Genomic DNA, 23171 nt, shown 5'->3' with positions numbered 1-23171 from the left:
GGTGAGGAAGGGCACGGGGAATTCAGAGACTTCCTGCAGGGAGGACAACTGAGCAGAGCCACAGCATAGTAGCAACTTGGCCCACATATTCCAGGCTGAGGAAACAGAATGCCTAGAACTTAATGAGAAGAGAGCCCATGAGGCTGAAGCACTGGGGATGTGTGGAATGGTGAGGTGGCTGGAAGAGTGAGCAAGTCTGAATTGCTATGTGGCACCTAAATATGTTTACAAGTCATCTTATAAGGTCAGTCGCTCTTGTAGGAGGGTCTCCTCATCCCATTTAGATGGTTTGCTCCCAGAAGATAACTTCTCCATGACTGATCAGCAGGATTCAGATGGCTATGTACTAAAGACACTCTCTTTCTCCTGGGGACAGGGAGGCAGGAATAATTGTCATGGTCTTCGTGTTCTCTGCTGCATAGAATTGGATGAAAATAAGGATTCCTGTATTTCACATGTCACTCTGAAGATGGTGCCCGTGGGAGTGTTGGACCAGAACACAAGGCATATCCACCCCATTCCCAGCATTCCCTTCCTTGGGCTGTGCCATGTGGTGGCCAGACATCACACAGCAACACCTGTTTTCTCCCACATTGTGTGTGGGAGAAAAGCATTATGGCTCCTGCCTACACACTAGCCAGACGTTGACACAGCCTACCCTTTGTCTCTTCAGTGGCTGGTGAGGACAAGGGAAGAAAAGACAGAGAAGAATTTTATAGAACCTGTGGGTTCCCTGTATACCCTTGACTTCAAAGAGTATCTAATGCGTGCATTTTCACAGGGTTTTTTTTTTCTTGGTTTATTTTTCCAACTAGACTTGGAAATTATATTTCACAGTACATTTTGCCCATTTTGATTTGCCAAACCAGATTTAGCAATTACATTTCACAGTACATCAGAGATGTAAACAGCTCCATTGAACTTCACACAAACAGCCGGCTCCCTCAGATCCAAATAATGCAGCTCTACTTGGAATTCCATTAATCCCAGCAGACAGGGAGGGGAGCCTTTCTGTGTCATTCCTGCATTGTTTCTTAGGTAAAAACAACACATCCTAAGGCTTCAACCTGGCATCAATTTAAAAGTTAACCTAACATCAACTTTTATTTGTGAAATATTTGGTAGATCTTACCTTCCTAGAATCAACTGGCCAAGTGGACATCCTGATGGTTTGAAATTGTCCCCTTTCCTTCTCTTCATATTGTGCAGTCAGCACTTCGGGTGCAGAGAAAGGAGAGGAAGTACCAAGAGAGACGAGATGAAGGCCCTCACTTTAAATAAATGGCACAGCTTTATTACTTCCCATGGTGGATTCTGTAATAACCTTCAGAGGCCAGAGCTCTTAGGGATTCACATTGTGAGTGTCATACATCATCCCTAAGGCCATTTTGGCCCCTTAGATGATTGCAGAATGATGAATGTATTGATCAGTCTCCTCCCTGTTTTCAAATCTGTGTAGCTGAAAATGAGAAAATGCATCCTTTTAGTTAGGAGTGGATTTATGGTGGTATCTCTCTTCAGCCAAAGCAGTAACACTACAAAGACCAGTGCTCACGTGGAGCGAGATGGTTATATGACTCTCAGAAGGTTTATGGTGGCCAGCTTCCCAGACTGGTGCGTATCTCAGTCCACATCTGGTGGTAGGAAGTTTATTGAGAGTCTGGATTTCGTATTTATAAAGCTTCCATTACCTGTTTTAACTGGGTGTTAACTTGATAAAGAACTTCACTGATAGTGAGGATTGTCTTTTTCCCACTTTTATGAACTGCTAAAAATGTTTGCAAGAGTCAAAAGGTGGAAGATGTTTTTCTTTCCTTCCTTCCTTCTTCCCTCCTGCCTTCCCTCCTCCCCTCCCTTTTTCCCTTCCTTCCTCTCTTTTTTGAATTATGGGTCAGATTTTTGGGTTCATGTTTTGTATTTTTTTCACTTGTAATGAAATGTTTAATACTTTTTCAAGTCCTGTAGCAGAAAGAGCAGAGGTCTAGCAATGACAAAACAGACCAATGTTTCCTTACTGTACAAGTTAAACCCAATCTCCAGCATACAATTTAACCTTTTGGAAATTGGTTTCATATTTGAAAAGTGAGGATAATAAAAGTCTGCTCTACCTGCCTGACAAGATTGTTGTGAGGATCCACCGAGGTTGATCTACATGAATGCCTTTTGGTTTTAATTACAGCCAAGCACTACCTATAAATTACACCTATTAGGTTCATTCATGCTACAGGATAGTCACTTCCTAATTCTATCTGATTACATTTGTTCCCCTGTGGGTCAATATTCTTAACAAATTTCTTGTCCCTCCATTATCTCATCCATATATTCAACTCTTCTCCCAAGGCTGTGAAATACCAGTTGCTCAGTTTGACCGCTAGAGGGCACAAAGCCTTTTTGTTTCCTTTTTCTCAAATCAAGAAGGTTAATTCTGTTGAGCCAGTAGACAGCATTCATATTGTGTTACCTACTAGAGCAATAAGTAAATATGCAAATATGCAGAATTAAAAATAAGCTGATGGCCCATGGTCTGTGTCTGTTTGGTAAACATCTCAGAAGAGAGCAGAAAATGTATCTTTTCTTAACTAATTAAAACTAAATGAAAAGAAATGTGTATATCTGTATGTGAGTATATAGACATTTATTTCTTAATTCTGTCCACTAAGAAGACCTAGAGGCAATGACACCCCAATATCCACAAGCACACCTAGCACCCAGATCTTGGTTTCTAAACACCATTCTCCAATAAAAGAAGACAAAACTCCTTACAGAAATAATTGAGCCCAGGGTTAAGAGCAAGGAAAATACAAGCTTAGGACAGTTTATGATATTACAGAGTATGGAAGCATTTCAAAAAAAATTATGAAAAATCAACTTGAAGGAGCTCCTAATTGCCAAAGCTGGGACCATCTGTGCAACAAAATATATAATAATAGTAATAAACTAAAATAAATAACCATGAATTTAACTGATACAATAAACAATTAAGTAAATAAGAGGGGAGAAGAAACAGCTCTTCTTATAGTATACAAAATTCCAATTAATAAATGAAGAAGGAATAATGGAAATTTTAAAAATCACCATTAGACAAACACCATAGTAATAGTTATTACTGGTAAGAACCATCAAGGACTACTAAAATTAGTAGGTAAAAATTTAATAAGAAACTGGATATTTGCACAGTCTCAACATATCTCCCCATAAGGCACATTTATAAAGGGAAAACTGGCCTTTGTGATGGAGAAATTTGGATACCACCATTACCAAGTGATCAAAGGTCATACCCATTCTAAGACATATCACCATTCATACCTCCAATATGATACACAGAGAAGGACCCAACATCACATCTGTGGTGCTTTTGTAAAGCACATGTAACCTTAGCTTAAATCCTGAGGAATCATAAGACTAATTAATCCAAACTGAAGGATTTGTGAAAAAAAAGTTGGTTAGTATTCTTCAAAGTGACATGAAAAAATGAGGAACATTGGATGATATTAAAGAGGCATGGCAACTAACTGCAATGTCACATCCAGGATTAGACCAGAAAAAATGACATTAGTGGGAAAACTGGTGAAATTCAAATAAAGTGTGTATAGTATTTAATAGTTTTGATTAAACAGTAACATATTAACTAACTGGAATTAACTACTAACTAGTAGTAATTTCCTTGTATTAGTCACTATATTGTGGTTATATAATATGTTGATATTAGAGTAAGGGTACAGGTGAACTCATTTCAAAATTAAAAGTTTAAAAACTGGATTGAAATTAAGAATTAGGAAATACTTAGACAGCACATACCATACATCTGGCGTTGTCTTAAGTGCTTTACATATATATTATCTCATTTAAACCTTACCATAACTATGTGAGAAAAGTGCTGTATTATCTCTATTTTTTAGCTGAGAAAATTGAGGCATGAAAAAGCTAAGTCAATTGCCCAAAGCCACATACCTCCTATGCAGTGGATGCAGGATCTGGCCATAAGTGCCTGGCTCTGGAGTCCCTGCTGGTAACATAACATTGGGCTACTCTTCGTGTAAGCACCATGTACTTATCTATTCAGCAAAGAAATATTTGCTGGGTCTTTATGAAGTGAAAACTGGTGTGTTGAATCCACTGTCTGCAAAGACGTATAGGGCAAGTTCTCTTCAAGGAGCTTCTAGTCAGGAAAGGAGACAGGGCATGACAACTAACAATACCAACAACATTTACTAAGCCCCTATGGTGTGCTTTGTGCATGCAATATTTCATTCTTAATGGTAAAAATAAAAATGACTCTCAGAGAGTTTTAAAGATTTGTCAAGTTTACACAGTTAGTAAGGGGCAGAGCCAAGATTTAAATGCAGTCGCCACTTGTTTATTCAACAAATAGTTATGGAGCACCACTGGATGCCAGGGAGTGTGCAGGGTGGTGGGAATGCAATGGAGACTGAAGCAGATGAAAGACCTGTCCTCAGGGAGGCTCCAACCCTGTGTTATTTCCACAACTCTTTTTTTTTTTAAAGAATGCATCTTTTTTTTTTAAGAGTTAAGTTTTGGGTTTTTTTAAAGATTTTATTTATTTATTTTTAGAGAGGGAAGGGAGGGAGGGAGGGAGAGAGAGAGAGAGAGAGAGAGAGAGATTGGCATCAATGTGAGGTTGCTGGGGGTTATGGCCTGCAACCCAGGCATGTACCCTGGCTGGGAATCGAACCTGGGACACTTTGGTTCCCAGCCCGCGCTCAATCCACTGAGCTACGCCAGCCAGGGTTCACAACTCTTAATAATGTAGCTAGCATCTTATAGCCCCAGTCTCACCTTTAACTTCTTAGTACTTAGTCCCTGCCCACCCACACACCAGTTCTCACAAACCTGGCTTTCTAATATTAGGGATAGTCACAGGAAGCAGCAGACCCACAATTTATTCCTTGATGGCAGCCGTGCAGCACTTCAGAGCAAGGGCTCCTGATTATCAGAGCCCCAAACCAGAGCCTATTCTGAGTTTAACCCCCCTACCCTCATTTCCAATATCTGGCTTTCTCACCAAGCGCCAGGATCATCCTTCCAATCCACTGCCTCCCATGTATGTACAAAGATTCAAGATGACTTCCTTGAGTCTTGGGGCTTGATCTTAGCCAATCAGAAAGCAGGAGGAATAAAATCTGACCATTTGGGTGAGGGTCTATCTCTATCTGCCTTCTCCCCACCTATGAGAAATATCATTGATCCCTGAGCTTTGAGTTCTGGGAGCAAAGAAAGCCACCGGCCTATTTAGCTTTTCCTGAGATTGTTTATTCTAAAACTTCTGAACACAAATGGCTACACCTCTCAAAATAATTAGTTATACATTTACTTTACATTATTACAGAAATCACATTATCTATAGCTCCTACTTGGCAGTGAAGGTAACGACCAGTCAGAAAGTTGGGACACCCTCCTCCCTATAGCTCTCATTACCTTTTGTTTGTTATCTCCTCTAGGTTTCTGCAACTTCTGCATGTTGCCTTCTCAGCGCAGGTCTGGATGGCCCAAGCAGCGCAGGAGATCCATTCTGGTGGGTCGTGCCCTTGCCACGGCAATTGCTAAGCAGCTGAGATACCACCTCTGGGTCTATCAAATAGAATATAGTGGTCGTATTATACTGAAGAGACACTGCATTAATGCTAAAGCTGTCTCTCCAAATCTGGTAATGTTAGTTAATTAATGTTCTATGCCCCACAAGTAGTCCCATAAGTAAAAGCAAAAAACAGAATTACCAATTACACAGAATTGCTTGTCTCTAAACTAAAAATAGAATGACTAGCTGGGCACTGAACTAATTTCTACAAGTGAGGTGAACTTGACATATTCTCTTAAATCATGTGTTAACCTTGAACCATAGAATGTTTCATCTAATGTTATTTTGACTGGGATACCAGAATTAGGTACCTTTGAAGTATAATTCAAAATTGCCATTTGATGAAATCTGTTTAGAAATCTATGACTCTTCAATTAACCTACCACTTCTGAAGGCCAAGATGGCTGTGGACATGTTCTAAACTGGACCAGAATATTACTTGAGTTCAGTCTAATGAAAACCTATATTTCTTTTCCTAGAAATCATTTGCTAAGTGATTACTTCTTACAAGCTTAAAAAAGGAAAACATCTAACCTTTTTTATGATTCCCAAATAGCTAGCTATAGGAAAGATTGCAGTTCCCTCATCTTATAAAATGAAAATGTTGGACTAGGTCCAAGTTTCCTAGCTAATTTCTTTTTGTAATTGGCAATGGTGGTTGAATTTTATCAAATGCCTTTCAGCATCTTTTGAAAGTGCCAGTTGTTGCTATTTTATTAATGTAATAGAGACTTGCTAATGTGGAATCATCCTCACTTTTCCAGAACAAAACCTACTTGGTTATGATGTATAATTTTCTTAATACTCTATTTGGTTGAATTTGCTAAAAATTTACTTAAAATTCTTAAAAATGGTTTACATGTGATGTAGCTTTTATGACCTATCTTGTTTGATATTTATTTTGACATTACAGTAGTGGCACACTATGAGTGGAAGATACCTATGGGTGCATGTGTGTGTTTTACTGCCATGGAATGGTTTCATAAGTAGGCAATTAAATATTCTCTAAAGGTTTTACACAAACCGCTCTCATGGTTGAGTCTGTGAACACTGACGGGAGTAAACGTAACACTATTCCAATATCTTCTCAAACCAGCTATGGTCATTTTTTTCTTGTGGAAAATAATTTATTTTACCCAGACTTCAAATATTTGAATAAAACTGTATATAATTACCACATCTTTAAAACAATTCCCTTCACACTCACACCAGTAGTGTGTCTTTGTTACTGCTGGGGCTCTTCCACACCTTCCAGAAGGGTGTTTATCCTGGCTTATTAAAACATCCAGCTTGGTTTGCATTTACTGCTATCCACAGTCTAATTTCTATTTTATAGCTTATTTAACCCAATCATTATCTAGAGTTTTAAAATTCAAATGTATTTCTTTTTTCCTCATTCTTTTAATAATTTCTAGTTTTACTGCATTGTGGTCAACTTGACCATGTGTTTTGTGTTTTTTGTAAGTCTTGATTTTGAGTCTTTTAGATTTCTTTTTCTTTAGTTTTGATTTCTTTTTTTTTCATATTCTTTTCCTGTTTATTTTTCTTTAAATTGTTTATCTGCATTCTGAAAGTATTTAAGTCTTTCTGTGTAATCCCTAAAGTTCTGGCATCATCTCAGAATTTTTGTTTTCTGTTCCAGTAGACACCTTTGATTTTATCTTTCAAATCACTAATTCTTTCTTCAGCCCCATCTGCATTAGGCTTTTTACTTCACACACACTGAGTAACATTTTAAAATTTCTAAGTCATTTGATGGCTCCTCTCTGTTTTATGGCTCCAATGTCTTCTCAAATGTCCTAGAAACAATTGTTATAGGGTTTTTTGTGTGTTTTTTTCAGTTCTGTTCTTCTTGATCTATCCTGCCCTTATTGTAGTTGAGGCTACTGTCATCACCTTCCTCTTCCACAAACACATAAATTCCAGCTGAAAAACCCTGAGCATTTCCTAAAGTTTTGTTAGAAAACAAAGAAAGTATTACATTGCAGACTGAAGAACAGAGTTTTCTAAAAATCCCTTCCAAACATCCCCTGACTTTATTCCCCCAGTGGGTACCCATTCTATGTACCTATCTACACATGCACACAGAACTCACACACACACTCTGGGCTCAGTTTTTTTGTTTGGATTTATTCACTGCTTCAAAGTCCAGCTAGGAACCACCCTTTTTCCCATGCTGAGTGTACACACAAATGTTCTTATTTAAAGAGGTGTTTTCTCCAATGGCCCAGCCAACCACTTTGAAAATAGGGGAGTGAGAGGAAGGTTAGTGTGAAGACAGAGCATGAGCACTTGGTCACTGGTAGGCCTCGGTCTTCCTGATCATACCACCTCTGTTGCCGATTTACATGACTGTTTACTTTTTGGTGTTTGGCCAAACTTGGGAAAAGTCACCATTACCTGCGCTTTCTCCCTCAAAAGCTTAGGATGTGGTTTTTTCTTTTTTCCTGCCACTAACGGTATTCCATCTTCATTATTGCTTAGAAGTTCAATTTCTGGTGACACTTGTTTCTGTCTTCTAGCACTATTTATATCTTTCCCTGTGATTTCAAAGTGATTTTGGAGGTGACTTTGAACTCAGTCTATCATCTTCAACTTGGAGTCTGAGCCTGAGTTTTTATATAAGCTCACCTCAACTAGTTTCACCTCTTTTTCTTTCTTTCTATCCCATTCGAAGCATTTGTCATTCAAAGAACTTTGCCTTTACCTTCCCTTCTCTCTAGAGTATTACTGAGAACATAGGTCTTCACCTGTACCAGCTATTCTTTTGACATGTCGATCTTCATAAAACCATAGTTGGCTGATTTTGCAAACACTTACTAAAGAATTACATGATAGACAACTTGCTTACCTCTAAGGGACACCTACAACCAAGCCCACGATTCAGCTGTTAATAATGACAAGAAAACCTGCATAACATGCCATATTTGTTCCTTGAAGAATATTATAGATCCCTCAAATGTTTTTCAAGGTAAGAGCCTGCATCACATATACATGCCATACCTGCAGCAAAATAGAAAGCTGTCCCAGATGTCTGGGTAGAAATCATTATGAAAATTTGAAAAAAAAAACTGGGGCTGATTGCTAGACATCAACAAAAGTTCTCCTTCTGGACAAAAAAAAAACAAAAACAAAAATAAACAAACAAACAAAAAACAACTTGGAAATGGCCCTGAATGCAGAACCTGAGCTTGATCAGGTAGGAGAAACACATTCCTTAGCTTGAGTCTAATTGATTATCTTGGAATAAAGAGTAATTATCTACCATATGGGAAGTTCTTCTGAGGTTCTTGGACAGAGGAGTCTAAAATCTGGGGACCCTTTAGGGGTTAGAAGAGCCCTAGTTTCTTGTGTGGCATTGCCTTTTCTGTTTGGTAGGAGGTCAGTCACCTGGAGAAAGCTGCAGCTTGGCAGAACACCTGAGTAGGAGAAGAAGGGGTGCAGGGAATGAAGCTGATAGGTGGAGAAGAGGGGGCAGTGAAGACAGCTGTGGGGGGCGACCAACCAAAAATTGGAGAAAACCTGCCAAACCACAAGCATTCTATTTAATATGACAAAGTCTTCCATCCTGACATCCTGAAAATATTCTTCAGACACAGAGTGGAAGAACTGAATGCTCAGACTTTCAAATTTAAAGTTGATGTCAACAAAAGTAATTCACCGTTATCCATTACTTAAACTTATTTGACCTATCCTTCCCTATCTCTTAAGGCTGTGGTTGGGATCACCATGCTGTAAGTTGCCAAAACGTCCATTATTTTACATGTACCTTGGCAAAAAAAGGCAAGGAAATGGAAAGACTCATGATCTTTGGCCAGAAATAGAAGAGAAAATGTGGACACCTAAATTCATGGTATGGCATCCCTCCAATGACGTTCATACAGATTCAGCCATCTGCTTTGCTGACAGCCACTCCAGATTTGTCATTGATTCTTTAAGGAATGAAATTCCAGGTACACAAGGTGGGTCATGGTGATGTCAATAAAACTAAGTTAGGCTCCTCATGACATAAGGAAGGATGCTGTCACAACTGGGATAGAACCAAGACGGGCTCTACAACCATGTGTGCACATGCAGAACTGTAACCCCAGACAGCAGGCACAAGATGACAACCCTAAATGAAAGGGAGGCCTAGCACTAAAAGGAAATGCTACTCTGAAGGAAATAACGGGGTGAGGATAGTTGTGCAGACCTGAAGAAGTCCAGGCGTGATTCCATCATTCTTTTTCCAGCCGGGGAAGGATCGAAGATAGAAAGCTTTCTTTGCTTAAAGGTAATATAAAATTGTCACCTTTCCTAAAGAAGACAACTTTTCCCCCAGTGTTTACAATACAGGTTTCAATAAATGCAGTATAAATTATTATCTTTAGTATTTTGAGTTGCCCAAGGGTGGGGAATAGGAGGGATTGAGCCCTGACACAGTAAGAATCAATCAACACTCAAATCCAACTTTACTTCAGAAAGCATTCAAGTATATAGTGACCTTGGTATTCTAACAACCAGTGATTGTAGTTCACTCAGTCACGATTGACTGAGCACCCACTCTGCTAGACACTGTTCGGGGTGCAAGTTCTGCAGTGATGATCCAGACTGGCCAAGTCTCTGCCTTTGGCTTCTGTTCCACAAATGCAACTCCTTTATCATCAGCTTTCATTGCTTCAGAGTAATGCAGGCAAGAGAGACCCCTGCCAAGGTTCATTGCCTTGGGTGGCCTGGCTCTGGCTTCCCTCCAGCCTTGCCCCTGCTGACAGGGCAAGGAGCCCACAGATCCCATCCAGGTCTCCTTCCAGGTGCTTGGCACCCTAGTATTTCCTACTCAAATGACCTTGCTCAAATCATGAAACCTTATGTTCAAAGTGGCCACAAACAGCTGTATGCTGGGTGTATAGACAGAATGTGAAAGCTTGGGCTGGGGTATCCACACATGTGCCTTCAAGGTCCTTCATGATGGGGGATGGAAAGTGAAGGTGAGTGGGCCTCCACCCAGGAGTCACCCCTCTCTGTACCACCTTGTTTCCAGCAGAGAGCCCCAAAAGCCTGAGAACTGTAAATCCAGCCTGGCCTTCCACATTGTTGTGGAGTTAGATTTGTCAAGGTAGGAGGATAGAACATATTTTATTTAACAGTTTGTTGGTTTGATTTATAACTTTTAAATATTAGACACATGGTATGTGAGCCCTGCAAATGTGAAGGAAGAGTTAGACCTTCAAGCTGTGGGAGGTGAGGCTGAGGGTGACATCACCATTCTTCCACCCCTGGGGTTTTTCCCTGCCCCATCAAAGTGCCGCTGTGGATTGGATGTACTTCAAAGAATGCTTGTTCTCTACACAGTCACTCCCCATCCTGGGTATTTGTAGAGCACTCGCTGCAGGATTCAACCACAGACTCCCCGTGTCAAGTAGAGTCAGCTGGCTATATTTTGTAGCCCATTTTCTTTGCATGCTGGTTAAGTGTGCCAAGTCAAAGTTCAGTGGCATCCCTCCATGCCAGAGCAAGGCATTCCCACCCCCTCATTGCTAAGTAGTGCATTAAATATTGCTGCACCATTTGAAGCTGATGGGTTCCTTTTCCATGAGGCACATTACATGTAGAGCCATGGCCCCATGAAGGAACAGCACAGTGAGGTTTGACCTGAGACTAACATCAGCATAGCTTCTACCAGTGGCATGGGCTTTGGCCCCATGCCTGGATAGGAGTCTTGGCCACTTACTTGCCATGTGACATTGGACAAATCACTTATGCCTTTCTGAGTCTCTGTTTTCCACCTGAAAGTGGGAAATAAGAGATTGAATGGAAAGGAGTGTAAAGCAAAAATCAACAGGCTGGACACCAGCATCCCACCTCTGTTGTGGGGCCTCATACTTAATCTCTATCCCTCCTGCGCTGCCACCCAATGCAGTGGGCCCTCCTTTCCCCACTGTACCCCTCCCCAACATCTCTGTGGGAATAGCAGTATTATGTCCCTAGAGCTGCTGGCAATGTTGGAGGTCTCAGCGGCCCCATCAGCGAGCATCCTGATCCCATTTGCTCATCAGCCCTCCACATCTGGATGAAAACCCATTTGAAGAGGAAAGTGCTGCATTATTGAGTGCTGCTATACCTGGAACAATGAACACAAGTGGGGATGAAAGAGGAAACTCCCCCTGAAACTCCCACACCAACAAAGAGAAGGGGACAGGTGCGAGTGAGCTGTGGAGCCCAGGGGTGCAGACCACAGGCTCTGGAATCGGACTGGAGGAGCTTGGCTCTGTCACTTGCTTGGCATGTGCTTTTGGGCAACTTAATGTCTCTCGACATTAATTTCCCCCTCTTTAAAATGGGACAAATTAAAGGAGACTTAAATGACCTCAGTTAAGCTCAGCTCATTTCTGACACTAGTGAGTACTTGAAGGTGGCTGCTGTTATAATAATAGTAATAGTATTGATAACTACAATTGCACTACCTCATTACCACATGCACACATGAGGTAAGGTGTGTACAAAATGCTTCCTAACTGTGGGGGCTTAATGCTGCCTAAGGAAGGCAAGAGGGAGAAGCGGGTAAGAAAAATGTCAGGAAGGAAGTGGCCCTTGATCAGGACCTGGAAGGACCAGGACACTTTGCCAGGTGGCAGGGGAGAAGGTAAGGGGCCTCAGGCAGAGGGGGCCCAGTGCTGTGACAACAGAGCAATTTCGTGTTGGCCCAGTGTTCTCCGAGCATGCCAGGTGAGGCTGGAGGGCAGAGAGGCAGATTTAGAAGGACCCAAGGTTTGCAGTGCCACACCAAGACAGTGAATAAATTCCCTTGTAATATGATGCTTGCTACTATGTGCTAGAATACAGGCCAGCAATGATACAGACTGAAGAGAAAGCCAAGGTTTCACATGCTAAACACAAACACTGAGGCATATCGTGGAAAGCACTTTGTCATAATCAATATTAATTGTTGTTTTGTTGGTCCACAGGGGAATAGCCCCTAAAAAAACAAGCTGTCTTTAGAGCTCAGTTAGGGCTACATAGAAGCCAAGGAATTCAACAGTTAATCCTGACTCAAAGGACTCACTTGTTTGCGAGAAAATGCATCTCGAAATTCTTAACTTAAAAAAAATTTAAAAGGCCTCAGTGGATTATCAAGAGATTCAGCATGTGTAAGCAGAAATGTGTAATGTGCGAGTGCTTTTCAAAAATAAATAAATAAATAAATGAAGTTGGGAGAATTTCCCCAAAAAGGTCTTTGGTAGAGAGAGGCTGGATTTTTTTTCTTCTTTTTCTATTTTGCAGCTGCAGCAGAATAAGTTAAGGAAAAAAAAAGACACTCTGGCCAGCCAACTTCCTTTCCAAACATTTGGTCCTGAGTAGCTCCTGCAAAAAATAGTCAAGTGTAATGGACGTGTAGGAATGTGGCAATCCATTTGCTTTATTTCTACAAAATTATGGCTGATTGCAGGTTTGGGGGAGGGGATGCGTGGGAGAAATTGGCTGCTCTGTTTCCTAGGGTCCTGTTTGCTCTGGGAATGCACTTCCAGGACATTCTACCTTTCTCTGCTGAGCAGTTCATTCAGGTCCTTCCTCTTACCCTAAAAGTCTGATGGTTGGAGGAATTACTCTAGGCATATTTCTCTCTGTTGTAACAACAGCAATAATATATTGTGGGCAGCAGGCCAGGAGATCATCACCTTGGACGAAAACACGGATTAGCCAGAGGTGCTCCTGGGACTGCCATTATTTTTTAAATCAGCTTTTGTAAGTGTTTCAGAAATTAACCAGTAATGTGCTGATACTCTGTATAACATACAAATAAAAATGCAATGAAATAAAATGAAATGTATTGACATAGAAGGATGTGTAAGATAAATGCAAAAAAGAGAAAAGAGAAAGAAAAAAAAGCGCTGAAGAACGATGTATAGTGTGATCCCGGTTTCACAGCTCACAAGGGAGACAACAAAGCCTGTCCGTGCGTCTGGAATGACGCACAGCGTGTTATACGCCACCTCTTCGCTGTGGTTATTTTTCTAAAGAATGAATAAGAAATGGAAGGAGGGAAAAAGGAGATCTGCTTTTACATTTTTATACTGAGAAGTTTCTTTTGTAGTTAAAAAAGTCAAATAGAATGGAGACAAAATTGTTAAAAGAGATTTCACGATGTTTTATTCAGTTGGGGGGATTCTCTGTGACATGTCTGTATGTATCAAACGTGGACTCAGGGCATTCCCTGCACCGTCTCTGGAGTCATCGCACGGGTTTAGTTAAATGGGCAGTTGCCTGGTGATCAAGTGGAAAGATCTGACATTCTTCAGGCTGTAATTCTCAGTTCCTTTCATGCTGTTGTTGGGATTGTTTTTCTGAGCCAATGAGTTCCTCCGCCTTTTTTACTGGATCTACCTGCTCATGGGGCCAGGTGCTTTAAAGGCCAGAATGTGCACAGAGTCATTATTGTTCTTCCCAGGGGACCCCACAGCCCAACATCAGAGGTGGGCACTGGCCTGGAGAGTTTGCAGTGAGTTTCCATGAAGCTCTGAGACCTAGACACCTGTTGTGAAGCAGCTCATGAATCTGGTATCATTCAAATCCATGACATCACCCAGGTGCTCAGAACAGTGAGCCAAAGGCACTTGTTTCTTTGCAGCCTACTCATGCTAGTTGAAAGAGCCAGCAAAAGAATGTATTGGAAATATGGGGACAAATAAAATTAAGCTACCAGACTTGGAAAAGGAAGAAACTGGAGCTGCCCTGGGGGTCTAGGTACAGCATCACAAGGAATGAATTGGCTCAGCCATTGGCCACTTTTGTGTCATTCCTTTTGGGACAGAGATGCTGAGAGGCCGAAGCTTAGGCTCCATGTTTCTCCCAGTGGCTAAGGGAAGGGTAACTCCTCAGAGGAAAATCAAGGTGCTCTCTCCAGATGGAAAGAAATGGACGTTGGACAGACAAAAACAACAGATGTCTGCTACAGGGACACATGTGCCCAGTTAAGGATGCATTCCCCTATAATGGAAGAAGACATTCCCGAGACTCATCACCCTCCCCCCATGCTCGTTTCCTTCTTACCACCTAAGCGTCAATTTCTTCAGAGGAGGCATCCAATGGGATTAATGCATGGTTAGAGTACCCCTGCCCTGGGAATAATGACACCTTTTCCCTTTAATTGGTAATTATGTTATCCCAGGGTTTCTCAACCATGCACTATTAACATTTTGCACTGTACACTTCCTTGTTGTGGGGGGCTGCTGTGAGCATTGCAGGACAGTAGCAGAGTTCCCAGCCTCCACCCACTGGATGCCAGTAGCACCACCCTCTCACCCCAGTACTGACAATCAGAAATACCTCCAGGCATTGCGGAATGTCCCCTGGGGACAAATTGGCTCTTGTTGAAAATTACTGTTGCACCAAGATAAATAAATATACTGTCACACATTGCCAGGCCTGAGAATCTCGCTGTTTTGTTAGATACTGTAATGACAGCCTTGAAACGTGCTACATTTGTCCTTCTAGATACTCCTCATCCCTAACAGCCCAGAGTGCCCGTCCGCTAGAGCACTAAGCCATCCTATGACAAAAAGAAGTCCACCTGCGTGGAAGGGCTCGTGGCCCTGCAACAGCCTGTAGCCGTGTTCTCATGCATGAAGAAATCAGAACCCCCTAGATCATCTCTGAACACAAGAGAAGAGAAATGACATAATGCAATTCAAGGTCTTCAGAGAAACAAAAGTACTGATACATTTATGGTGTGTTTAGAGTCAGAATTCCTTGTGAGAAGAATTTTGAAATTCTGTTGGGCTTGTTGCCCTCGTTTGAAGTGGTGGATGAAATATTTAAAAACTTCTCCTCCTCAAAGCCAAGGCAAAATTTTGCTCCCATCAAAATAATAAATCATTTTCCTATTGAAAAGTATCTGGCACATGGGCCTTGGCAAGCATTTTTGAGTTTATAGGGCAAAACCAAACCAAGCCTTGATGGCTGAGTACAACCTTTGTTTACACCCAGCCATTGTCAAAGAATACTCCTAACAAGGTGTGAACTAGAAAATCCTGCCTCCCTCCTCCCTTGCATGGGTCTTTCGGACACATTAAATAAATACAGATGTGGCTTTGCCTTATCTAGGACGGGGAGTTAGATCGGGGCCAGGCTAAATTCATCCAACTAGCTTAGACACAGCTGGCCAGAACACACTTTGCCCCCATGGGCTGCCACGGGTATTTTTTTGTTAGCTGGCCTCCAAACGTTTGATAAGACTAGTTGAAGGTGGAGCCTAATCCTCTAATTCCCCAAAAGGATGTTTTCAGTTAGATTTTTGTTTTACTCTTACTACATCATTTCCATAGGGTCCGAAATAGACAAAAGGAATTTACTTCGAGTGGAAGACACTCAAACCTTACTTGCCTGAAGCGTGGCTTTCTCATGGATCACCCAGCATTGGGACCTTATTAGCACTGCTTTTGGGGAGGACAGCATTGAGAGCTGCAAGGTCTTCGGGCATAGCTTATAAATTGATTGACAGCCTTAAGCTTCCAAAGTAAATTTCTAAAACCCCAGTAATTTCTTTGCAGACATGTGAAACTTCAGAATTCCAAAGGGAAAAGAAAGTTTTATTTTTAAAATAAACTTTTAAGTTTGAAAACAAAACCAGACAAGCAGCGCAGAAAGAACTGTTCTAAATTGAATTTCAAAGTGTGTCTTTGTGTCTGGAGGTGCCTCCGCACTCCCAGCCTCAGCCTGAATTCCAGGCCTCACTTGCACCAAAGTAATGACTTCCTGGCTGGTCCCTTCCCACCTACCACCGCTACCTCCTCTGACCCACTTTATACGCTGCTGCTGCTGCTGCTGCTGCTGCTGCTGCTGCTGTCTTCTTCCTAAAGCATATTCCAGGTAATGCCTCCCTTCTAGTCAAAACTTCCATCTGCACCACTGCATACAGATAAAGCCCAAACTATTAGCTATGGCATTCAAGGCTAAGATCTAGGGTGTTTGTGTTGTTGTTTTGTTTTGTTGTTTGTTTTACCTTATGCCTTCTATTCAAGATAAATGATATTCCTCAACTTCCTAAACTAGAAATCTACTTTCCTACTTCTCTGCCTTTGCCAGGGCCAGCTTCCTGGGTACAATCATACAAATCTCTGTTCAAGGGCCTGGAGCTTGGTTTAATAATCTACTGTTGCCACATTTAAATTCTTAAAGATTTTATCTTTGAGTTGTGTTTATTAAGTCCATGAAGCAGAGGAGATACACTTCACATGGGCTGATTTCCTAACATTTGCCTATAGGGTTCTTGATGCCCGCTGAGCACAGGACTCGGATGGGCTCGCTGTTTGAGGGGGAGAGTAGAGAGTCAACAGCCAGTCCAAGCCAGCGTGTTGCCCTCATGACTAAGCACGTGGGTATCCAATCACCCTCACAGACCATGCTTTTTATATGAACCAGAACTTGCTTCACATACAGAAAGAAGACAATAGTGTTCTAAGAAACACAAATGATTGAGGAACCCTGTCATATTTTCTTGCTCACGTGACTTCCCTGGATGAGCTTACTGCGTATGCCGGAAATGATGAAAAAGAAAAGATAAGGCAACCCATCATTCTGTGTCCTTCTAGTCCTTCCTACTTATCAGTAAGCTGGAGTGCGGAGTGCTAGTGGAGTGAGTGCTTATCAAGAAGTGAAATAAAAAGCTGAGTAAGTTTTAGGCAGTGTTTCATTGTTCTGGTAAGAACAAAATGCATACGTATGTGCAATCCATGAAATAAAAATTCTATAATTTCTATACTCCTGCATACAAGTTAATGTTCTTACATTTGCATTTAAAACTGGCATTGTACCTCAAAAATGAGGCATAAAATTCATGCTAGTAATTTAAAATTGCAATTTCCTTCACTTAGGACATTAAATAGCAAGTAAAAAAACACCATGCCAAGTCAAGAGAGAAACTGCAGAAGGAAGGAAGAAATTTTATACTTTAGTACCTTCACTGGCACTTTTTCTTTCTGCTTTTTCCACAAGAGGCTGCATTTTCGTTTTGCACTGGACCCTGCAAATTATGTAGGCACCTTGGCCTTTCCTCAAACATTTTTTCTTCTCTACAGAACCTTCCCCTTTTTCCCTTTTCTCTCTGCCATGACTGAATCTTTGCCTGTTAAAATCCACCCTGATTCTTCTTAACCCCACCTGAATGCCTTGTCTTTCGTCATTGTCCTTGTCCTTCTAGCAGTGACTGTTTCTGGCATTGGGCAACCGTGATTCACTTAGCAGACTAATTTAGTAGATATCCCCCTTATTCCTAATAGCTACCAACTAAGCTTTCCTGAGGGCAGGGGTGGTCAGGTTCTTCTTTGCTCCCCTACGGCTCTTTGCACATCTCATCCTTAATCAGTCCTCTATGTGTCTGAGTGGAGAAGACAATGACAGAGCCAGACTGATTTCACCACCCACAGCTCATGTGCAGTAAGACAAAGTGGGCCAAGAAACTTCTCTCAATTTATTGTGATCCCCACAATTAGTTCTGTGTCTCTCTACTCTTGGGTTACTTCATAATATCTGATTTGGGTTTGTTTTTCAGCACTAAGGATAACCTTTTTCAGGTAACTCCAAAATTTAACAAGGTTCTATTTACACCAAAATTGAAGGTGATCTTTTGCTATGTCCCAGACAATCCCAAATTCAACCTCAGTGGAGGTTGAAAGCTCTAACCTCCCATCCCATAATGTGGCTATATTTAGAATAAAGAAATAATTAAGTAAGCCCTGGCTGGCGTAGCTCAGTGGATGGAGCTCGGGCTGGGAACCAAAGTGTCCCAGGTTCAATTCCCAGCCAGGGTACATGCCTGGGTTGCAGGCCATAACCCCCAGCAAACCGCACATTGATATTTCTCTCTCTCTCTCTCTCTCTCTCTCTCTATCTCTCTCCCTTCCCTCTCTAAAAATAAATAAATAAAATCTTTAAAAAAACTAGTAAATTGAAAATAAAATAAAATAAAGAAATAATTAAGTAAATAAAATATCTAAAGATGGAAGCCCCGACCCAAGAGGATTAGTATCCTTATAAGAGGAGACACCAGGAAGCTCACTCTCTTTCCACTGTGTGAAAACACAGTGAGGCAGCCATCTGCAAGCCAGGAAGACAGTTCTCACCAGGAACCAACCCAGCTGGTACCTTGATCTTGGATGTTCCAGCCTCCAGACTGTGGGAAATAAATTTATTTTGGTTCAACCACAGAGTCATGGAATTTTGTTATGGCAGCCCATAAACACTGCTTATAGTAGAAGCTGGCTGACATGAAGAAAGTTTTCCTCAGGTAAAATCAGTGATGTCAGGAAATTTCCTCAAAGAATGTGTGGGAGGAGAGGAAACTTCACATTTGTTATTACACAGATAACTGCAGTTGTAAGTTAGCAACAGTCAAAGCTAGAGCAGTGCTACGCAAAGTGGAATTCACTGGCCATCTGTACAAGCATCCTAAGTCCCGAGTTTCTGAAAGTAAGGCCCCCAAGTCCTGCACTTGAACAAACACCCTAATGTGTGAAAAGCTCTGAGCAGATCCATATGAGAAGAATAAGGTGATGAAGGCTCTGGGTGGAAAAGCTGAGGTCATGACTTATTCATCATTGATTAAGAAATTTATTATGAGGGGCAATTGACATGCAAACCAATGCAGGATGCAGATCAGAACATCATGAGAAGTCGCAACACAGAAAGAAGAATGGAGCAAGAACAAGAAGAAATATCTTCCCAGTCACTTCTTGATAAGTTTCATCAATAACCTAAGAAAAGGAGCAAAGATAGCACCAGAATCATACTGTGGTCAGGGTAGTATAGGCTGCTTTATATGATGCTTAAGTGACTGAGTAATCAATTGTACATAATACAAGCCAGGGTATGGTTTTATACATTTCACCTTTTATTTTAACTTATCAAGTTCAGACATAAAAGACCTCCTTGTAGTATTTTGTTTTCTAATGTGCCATGCACCTAGCTTTCCACTGTGATCTTGACCCTTCACCTGGACCCTGGGATGAACAGGCCTAATGCATCTTGACTCATGGGTTTATTCCTACAGCGTGTACTCAGGGATCTCCAAAGTGTACCTCACTCCTACTCCAGGCCAGGCACCATGCTAGGCACTGTGCACACACAGGCAAATGAGCTGTAGTTCCTGACCTAGGGAGGGGGGTGGGAGAAAGAATGGAAGTAAGGAGGGGCATTGTCATACCCACAGAGAAGCACACCCACAGAGCACCCTCTCGATGCTCAGTGTGAAATGTACAGCTACAGTAACCCTTGAGCAAGGACCACAGTTCAATTAAAACTCACATATGCTGAGAATCAACCAAATAGAAGGCAAAGTCTTGGGGAAAGAGATGGTCCTGAGCCCATCCCTCATCATGGCAGCCTCGTCCAGAGCTTACAGAAAACCAACCAATTTAGAAACCTTTGGGTTCGAGCCAGATGGAGGCACAGGTAGATATACTGTGCCTCCTCACATGACAAAAGATGGACAACAACAAATATAAAAACAAAAAACCCACCAGATCTGCCAGAAAATTGAACTGTATGGAAGTCAGAACAACTAAGCAATTAGAGAAGAAAACATTTATCCAGACCTGCAGGAGTGGGCGGAGACAGGCAGCCAGAGCAGAGAGGTCTCGTGGCAGGGTAGTGGCATGGATGGCAGAGCAGGTGGTCCACATTGCATGCAGAATAACCAGGAGGGACACTGAGGAGTGAGACAGACTGTGCAACCCCAAGGTTCTAGTGCAGGGAAATAAGCCTGAAAACCTCTAACTGAAAAACCTGTGGGGGTTGCAAGCTGTGGGAGAAACTCCCAGTCTCATAGGAGAGTTCACTGGAGAGACCCACAGGGTCCTAGAATGTACACAACCCACTCACCCAGAATCAGCCAGAAGGGCCCAATTAGCTTGAGGAAAGCAAAGGAGGTGACTGAAAGTGGGGCAACAGCCAAGCAAGCAGCATTGTTCCCTCTCTGACCCCTCAGCTACATACAGCACCACAACCCAGCAATGTGGGTTGCCCCACCCTGGAGAATACCTAAGGTTCCACCCCTTACTACATAACAAGTGTGCCAAGACAAAAAAAAAAGACCCAAATGAAAGAACAGAGCAAAGCTCCAGAAAAAAAATACAACTAAGCAATGAAGAGATAGCCAACCTGTCAGATGCAGAGCTCAAAACACTGGTAATCAGGATACTCACAGAAATGGTTGAATATCATCACAAAATTGAGGAAAAAGTGAAGGCTATGCAAACTGAAATACAGGAAAATATACAGGGAACCAACAGTGAAGGGAAGGAAATCAGGACTCAAATCAATGATTTGAAACAAAAGGAAGAAATAAACATTCAACCAGAACATAAGAAGAAGAAACAAGAATTCAAAAACATGAGGAGAGGCTTAGGAACCTCTGGGACAACTTTAAACATTCAAACAGCTGAATTGCAGGGGTGCCAGAAGGAGAAGAGGAAGAGCAAGAAATTGAAAACTTATTTGAAAACATAATGAAGGAGAACTTCCCTAATCTGGCAAAGGAAATAGACTTCCAGGAAGTCCAGGAAGCTCAGAGAGTCCCAAAGAAGTTCGGCCCAAGGAAACACACACCAAGACACATCATAATTACATTACCCAAGGTTAAAGAGAAGGAAAGAACATTAAAAGCGTCAAGAGAAAAGGAGACAGTTGCCTACAAAGGAGTTCCCATAAAACTATCAGCTGATTTCTCAAAAGAAACCTTATAGGCCAGAAGGAGCTGGAAAGAAGTATTTGAAATCATGAAAGGCAAGGACCTACATCCAAGATTACTCTATCCATCAAAGCTATCATTTAGAATGGAAAGGCAGATAAAGTACTTTCCAGAGAAGGTCAAGTTAAAGGAGTTCATCATCACCAAGCCCTTATTATATGAAATGTTAAAGGGACTTATCTAAGAAGAAGATCAAAACTATGGACAGTAAAATGACAACAAACTCATAACTACCAACAACTGAACCTAAAAAACAAAACTAAGCAAACAACTAGAACAGGAACATAATCATAGAAATGAAGATCACATGGAAGGTTATCAGTGGGGAGGGAGAGTGGGGAGAATGGGGAAAAAGGTACAGGGATTAAGAAGCATAAATGGTAAGTACAAAATAGACAGAGGGAGGTTAGAATAACATAGAAAACATAGAAGCCAAGAACTTATATATACAACTTATGGACATGAACTAAGGGGAGGGGAATGCTGGTGGGGGGTACAGGGTGGAGGGAATAAAGGGGTAGGGGGAAATGGATAACTGTAATAGCATAATCACTAAAATAAATTTAAAAAATAAATTAAAACTTCTGGGAAGGCAACTCCTAACAGCTGACCCACCACATACAATTTCTCAGTTTCTACGGTATCACTGTAGATGTGTGTGTGTAGAGTTGGGGGGGGGGGGGACAAGGAAATTTCACTCTTTGAAACTATAAAATCTTCATCTATTTTAAGTTGAATTATACTCATATTTATGTCCTATAAGCTGATTAAATTATTTGGTGAGGTGTGGATTTTAATGGATCAGGAGGTTTTAAATCTTATATTTTCCAATGGATGTTCATCTGAAGGTGAGGTGGGAAAGGAGGTAAACCTAGTATTTTTTAGTTTTTGTTGAATTGGGTGACCTGCATTGTGTTTAAGAGTATTTATTTAGTTATTTAATTATTTAGTTACTTATTGATGCATTGTAAAATAAGAGTCTTCTAACTTTATTCTTAATCTAACTTCTGTCCCTAAGACCCCCTCTTCCTTTGTCAAGTTTATCTGAGCAGAAAGTTGAGTATTTATGGTATACCTGCAGTCAATTTTAGTAATCTTTTAACCCTACATCACATAGACAATATATTTTATTTCTACATTGCTTTATATATTTCAGAGATTTGGCAATATTCCCAAATCTAAGGGAGGCCAATTAGCACAAAGGTTAGAGCGTGAGTTGTGAAAACACCATGGATTCAAACTTTGGCTTTGCTATTATTAGCTATGTACCTATTTAACCCCCTTGGTGCCTCAGTTTCCTCACTGGCAAAAATGTCACAGGTTCTGCTTTTATTGCTGTGGCTGGTTATCCATATTCAATAATGAAAGAAAAAAATTAGGAGAGTATAAAGAAAGTAAGATTATTATTTTCTTATCTGAATCCACAGACACCAGGTCAAGAAGCCTTGCTTTGGATAAATTAATTCAGAAGCAAGTAGGAGCATTTCTTCACCATGTGCTTGCCCATTATGATTCTTTCCATCCTCACCATGGTCAGTGCTTCTCATTGATACCCTGCCTGATTCCCCTCAGTGTCCTTTTTGCTGCAAGGACAGACAAAGCCCTTCTGACACCAGCCTGAAGGAAGCAATGGCCACAATTCCTCTGCAGCCTGTATCTAATCTGTTTCTCCTGCTTTGTCGGATGTGGACAAATGGTGCCAGTCTGATCCAACAACAGATCTCCTTGAAGCCCTTGTTCTCTGCCACTGGAGCTGGTGTTTCATATGTCCCTCTGTGCTGGAGGAAAGAGTTGTAAGGCATAAGATGCTCATCTTTTTCCTATGTGGGAATCTCAACAGCCACACGTCCTGGA

This window comes from Phyllostomus discolor, chromosome 1, assembly GCF_004126475.2.
Source record: "Phyllostomus discolor isolate MPI-MPIP mPhyDis1 chromosome 1, mPhyDis1.pri.v3, whole genome shotgun sequence".
NCBI lineage: Eukaryota > Metazoa > Chordata > Mammalia > Chiroptera > Phyllostomidae > Phyllostomus > Phyllostomus discolor.
The sequence above is the reverse complement of the archived record's forward strand: the minus strand, read 5'-3'. Positions refer to the sequence as shown.